General features: G+C 43.1%; 1 protein-coding gene across 2 annotated transcripts in view; it reads right to left on the reverse strand.

The window, feature by feature from the left end:
• LOC110502896 (inactive rhomboid protein 1) overlaps positions 1-5,229 on the reverse strand; it is a 134,359-nt gene extending 129,130 nt beyond the window's left edge. Inside the window, exon 1 of one of the 2 annotated variants that reach the window (XM_036960654.2) lies at positions 4,798-5,229. The gene's annotated coding sequence lies outside the window, so the exon portion shown is untranslated. The remainder of the gene's footprint in view (positions 1-4,797) is intronic. The other variant, XM_090217444.1, reaches the window with a different exon arrangement.
• Positions 5,230-6,000: the final 771 nt, after the last annotated feature.

Genomic DNA, 6,000 nt, shown 5'->3' on the forward strand with positions numbered 1-6,000 from the left:
AACACAAGACTAAGATCAAATCGTACTACACCGGCTCTGACCTCGTCGGATGTGGCAGGGCTTGAAAACCATTACAGATTACAAAGGGAAGCACAGCCGAGAGCTGCCCAGTGACACGAGCCTACCAGACGAGCTAAACTACTTCTATGCTCGCTTCGAGGAAAATAACACTGAAACATGCATGAGAGCACCAGCTGTTCCGGAAGACTGTGTGATCACTCTTTCCATAGCCGATGTGAGTAAGATCTTTAAACAGGTCAACATTCACAAGGCCGCAGGGCCAGACGGATTACCAGGACGTGTACTGGGAGCATGCGCTGACCAACTGGCAAGTGTCTTCACTGACATTTTCAACCTCTCCCTGTCCGAGTCTGTAATACAAACATGTTTTAAGCAGACCAACATAGTGCCTGTGCCCAAGAACACTAAGGTAACATACCTAAATGACTACCGACCCGTAGCACTCTGTAGCCACGAAGTGCTTTGAAAGGCTGGTCATGGCTCACATCAACACCATTATCCCAGAAACCCTAGAACCACTCAAGTTGCATACCGCCCCAACAGATCCACAGATGATGCTATCTCTATTGCACTCCACATTGCCCTTTCCCACCTGGACAAAAGGAACACCTACGTGAGAATACTATTCATTGACTACAGCTCAGCGTTCAACACCATAGTGTCCTCAAAGCTCATCAATAAGCTAAGGACCCTGGGACTTAACACCTCCCTCTGCAACTGGATCCTGGACTTCCTGACGGGCCACGCCCAGGTGGTAAGGGTAGGTAACAACATATCCGCCATGCTGATCCTCAACACAGGGCCCCTCAGGGGTGTGTGCTCAGTACCCTCCTGTACTCCCTGTTCACTCATGACTGCACAGCCAGGCACGACTTCAACACCATCATTAAGTTTGCCAATGACACAACAGTGGTAGTGGCCTGATCACCGACAACGACGAGACAGCCTATAGGGAGGAGGTCAGAGACCTGGCCGTGTGTTTCCAGGACAACAACCTCTCCCTCAACGTGCAGGACAAAGGAGATGATTGTGGACTACAGGAATAAGAGGACCGAGCACGCCCCCATTCTCAACGACGGGGCTGCAGTGAAGCAGGTTGAGAGCTTCAAGTTTTTTGCTGTCCACATCACCAACCAACTAACATGGTCCAAGCACACCAAGACAGTCGTGAAGAGGGCGCGACAAAACCTAAAAGATTTGGCATGGGTCCTCAGATCCTCAAAATGTTCTACAGCTGCACCATCGAGAGCATCACTGCCTGGTACGGCAACTGCTCGGCCTCCGACCGCAAGGCACTACAGAGCGTAGTGCGACTGTCCCAGTACATCATGGGGCCAAGCTTCCTACCATCCAGGACGTCTATACCAGGCTGTGTCAGAGGAAGGCCCTAAATATTGTCAAAGACTCCAGCCACCCTGGTCATAGACTGTTCTGTCTGCTACTCTCTGTTGTTATCATTTATGCATAGTCACTTTAACAACTCTACCTAGGTTATCAACATGTTGAATGCACCGAGCTACACCGAGCTGTCTGTCTAATCTACTGGCACACAGCTCGGACACCCATGCATACTCCACACGGCATGCCACAAGAGGTCTCTTCACAGTCCCCAAGTCCAGAACAGACTATGGGAGGCACACAGTACTACATAGAGCCATGACTACATGGAACTCACATCAAGTAACTCATGCCAGCAGTAAAATTTGATTTAAAAAACAGATTCAAAAACACCTTATGGAACAGCGGGGACTGTGAAGCAACACAAACCAGACAAATATATATATACACACACACACACACACACACGATAACATAGGCACTATACATACACATGGATTTAGTACTGGGGCCTGAGGGCACATACTGTGTTGTGAAATCTGTGAATGTATTGCAATGTTTTACAATTGTATAAACTGCCTTAATTTTTGCTGGACCCCAGGAAGAGTAGCTGCTGCAATGGGGATCCATAATAAATACAAATACATTTACATATTACTGCACGATGACGACAACTACTTCCAATTGATTGATTTATCTTATTTCCGTGTCGTGCACCAATTGGTGCCCAGACAGTATGGGCTTATAAGACACGGTATTAAGTTTGTGTGCTGTTCACAAAACACAAAATAAATTAAATGCATAATTAGCACTCATAACAAATTACAGCAGCAGCTTTGCGAGTGACGGGTCAGGATAACACAACAGCACTAGCCTTGATATAAACCTGACAAATACATTTGCTGCTGATTTGATTCACTACTTACTGTGCCGAGCACAAAGTATGCCCAGACACTCCCTAGAGCGTTCGATGGCTGCCAGGTGTGTGTGTGTGTGTGTGTGTGTGTGTGTGTGTGTGTGTGTGTGTGTGTGTGTGTGTGTGTGTGTGTGTGTGTGTGTGTGTGTGTGTGTGTGTGTGTGTGTGTGTGTGTGTGTGTGTGTGTGTGTGTGTGTGTAGGAGGACTGTAGTTGACAATGGAGGGAAAAAAGGGGACACACACTACTAAGTTTTAAACAGAGCCAGGAAATGGTTAGGTAGATGTCTGGATATCTACTCTCCTTTATTTATGTATTTCTCTCTTTCTCTCTCTCTCTTTCTCTCTTTCTTTCTCTTTCTTTCTTTCTTTCTCTCTCTTTCTTTCTTTCTTTCTTTCTCTCTTTCTTTCTTTCTTTCTCTCTTTCTTTCTTTCTTTCTTTCTTTCTTTCTTTCTCTCTCTTTCTTTCTTTCTTTATTTCTTTCTTTGTAGGATAATGAACAACATGCTTTGACACTCTGCATACCTCTGATTCCAAACTACTCCCATATCAGAGTAACACGATATCATCCACTGACTGTTGCTAAACACCTGACCAACACCTTGCTGCTGTAGAGAGGAATTCAGAAGCTCTCATTCACTGGAATATCCCTCTAGGAAACCATTGGATATCGTACCCTTCAATATGTTGGTGTATGGAGGCTAGGCCTGTGCTGTGTTGTTCTCCCATCTGTTCTCAACTAATCACGGTCAATGCAGACATTCTCTATACTGAAACAGCATGGGTTTGGGATGTCCCAAACCCCCAGCATTGAGTTTATATAGAGGAACATCATTGTTATAAGCAATGTATCCATATTGTAAAACACTATGGAACACCATGAATGCTAGTTAGTGTGTGGGACCAAATGATTCAGATTGTTCAGTCTGATTCAGAACCATAACAACATCTACTATTAACATGACTTCTACAGAGAAGCCTTCAGTCAACAGAAGTAACTTCTTCTCAGACAGGAAACCAAACAAACACTCAAGGCTATGGGTCAGTGAAGAACAAACACCATGTAAATACAGCCCATATTTATGTTTATTTATTTTCCCTTTTGTACTTTAAATATTTGCACATCGTTATAACACTGTATATATACATAATGACATTTGAAATGTCTCAATTCCTTTGAAACTTTTGTAATTGTAATGTTTACTGTACATGTTTTATTGTTTATTTTGTTTATTATCTATTTCACTTGCTTTAGAAATGTAAACATATGTTTTGCATGCCAATAAAGCCCTTTGAATTTAATTTAATTGAGAGAGAGAGAAGGAGAGTGAGAGATGATTGGCTCCCACAGTGCCAGAATACAGCAACAGGAAAAGTGAATTATTATATAGATTATGATTAATGGACATTTTTGTAAGGGTTGATACATTTTTCATTAGGGCAAATAAAGTCTGAAATTATAAACTTCAGAAGCCTTTTTAAGACTCAAATACACTACAAGTTTGCATTTCCTGCTGTGTGCAGGAAAATACTCAGCAAGTGGTCAAATTAAGATTGTACATCTGTAGAGTTGGCATGATACAGTCTGAAATGTAATGACCAGATTCTGTTTGTCTGGTGTTGTTGATCTCATAAATCCACACACAACCACACACAGTGACTGTCATCTAATCTCAATTTATGAGGTAAAAAAAAATTGGATTCTGAAATGGTATTGGTGGTGTTTCCCAAATCATAATCCAATTATCTCCATGTCCAAAACTCTACATCCGACATTTAGTCATCTTGAATAGAGATGTGACAGTACTGGTAAAGCATATGGACATCATGTTGCCCTTTCCCACCTCACAAGACTCAAAACAAATACATGAGATCATACTTGACTTTCCTCGGGCAAGTGTTGGTCCCACCCTGTGTGTGTGTGCGCAAGCGCGTGTGCGTGCGTGCAGTAGACAGAAACTTGTCCCGATGTCATGCGTGTTGACAAGCCGGAGTAAATGTCATGCATGTGCTTTGAAATAGAAAGCAAATATGTCTAGGCTACAGCATCCTGGATGTAATTACTACCGGTTTGTCACCGTGGGCTATACAGTCGAAATCATGTTTTGAAAGAGTTGGATTAAGGCCAAATGCAATCCTCTCTCAATCTTCAAAATGTATTTTATATCGAATAGCCTACAATGTGCATAGATAATATAGATGGATGTTGTCAACTGGCCAAAAACTGCTTGAATCAACGTTATTTCCACGTAAATTCAACCAAAAATTATACGTGATGACATAGATTCAACGTGTAAGGAAATGTGTCATTTTTTTCACTCAACTTTTAACCTAAATCCAATTACATTTTGACATAGTTTGTTGATTTCACGTTGAATTCATGTTAGTGTGCCAAGTAGATAATGTGTTTGTTTAATTCTAGTTTTTATTTTTTTCCGCAATCTTTTACAGTACACTATCAAAGAATGGTCTCATAATTAATTACCAGTTGCCCTTTAGGGGTAAATTGCCAGAACACCTTACCTTACCGAAAATGCTCCGGTCCTTAACAGCTCGATCCACCCTATCGGTGGCACTCCAATGACCAATATACCGTGGTAGTCAAATCACTTCATAACCCAGTCATGCAACAGACAGATGACATAAATAAAAAATCACTTCTAAAACTGCATCCGAAAGGGGGGACTCTGAAGATCTCACTCACAACATCGCGAAAAGATGCTGAAACTGCGGGAAACAGTGTTATCTTCTTGCCTCCCCTCCCGTTCTAGAGACACTCTCCCACCGCTATCTGTTCCAGTCTCGTTTTGGCTCGTTCGGCAGCGAGCTTCAGTCCGTCTGTATTTCAGTTTCGTTGCTGGGTAGCGGGAACGCCCACGTGAGGTTGACTGTGCTGTGCTGGAGAGGGCAGAGAAAACAGAGCGTTGTCACACGTCACCGCCGACCGGTGTGCCCCGCGTTATAGCAGGCGCGCGGGCGTCATCTTTATGATGAAGTATGAAAACCTAAACACAGTGTTAGGCTATCTATCTACGTATGTTCTACCAGAGTGAGCCATATGGTTCCTGTAGTTGTGAGAGCATGCTTTATTCTACCTTTATTCTACCTTACCATAAAACCCCTATCCAGATGGGCTCTCTTCTCCCTCCTACCCACTTCATGTCTCCTGTTCTGTCTATAGGTCCTGTTTCTGTCTATTTGAACCACACCACATAACAATAACACCACACCATAGAACAAGTAGAACACCTCATTTGTCTCTGGGTTTCTATTTCTGTCTAATAACACCTGAGAGCAGAAGACCCCATTTGATCTATTCACCTGATCACTGTTACTCACCAATCACTGTGTGACTCAGTCAACTGGAGAAGTGTGGCAAAGAATGACAGCCTGGACAGGGATACATCTGTAAGCTGAAGAATGACAGCCTGGACAGGGATACATCTGTAAGCTGAAGAATGACAGCCTGGACAGGGATACATCTGTAAGCTGAAGAATGACAGCCTGGACAGGGATACATCTGTAAGCTGAAGAATGACAGCCTGGACAGGGATACATCTGTAAGCTGAAGAATGACAGCATGGACAGGGATACATCTGTAAACTGAAGAATGACAGCCTGGACATCAGCTTACATCTGTAAGCTGAAGCTTCTTCTTCTGTGCCTTAGGTTTTTGTGTAAATCAAGAAAGGATCTTGGAGAGCCAGGTGGCCTTAGGAAGAGGAG

Source organism: Oncorhynchus mykiss, chromosome 23 (assembly GCF_057628025.1).
Source record: "Oncorhynchus mykiss isolate SJ-2025 chromosome 23, ASM5762802v1, whole genome shotgun sequence".
In the NCBI taxonomy this organism is placed as follows: Eukaryota; Metazoa; Chordata; class Actinopteri; order Salmoniformes; family Salmonidae; genus Oncorhynchus; species Oncorhynchus mykiss.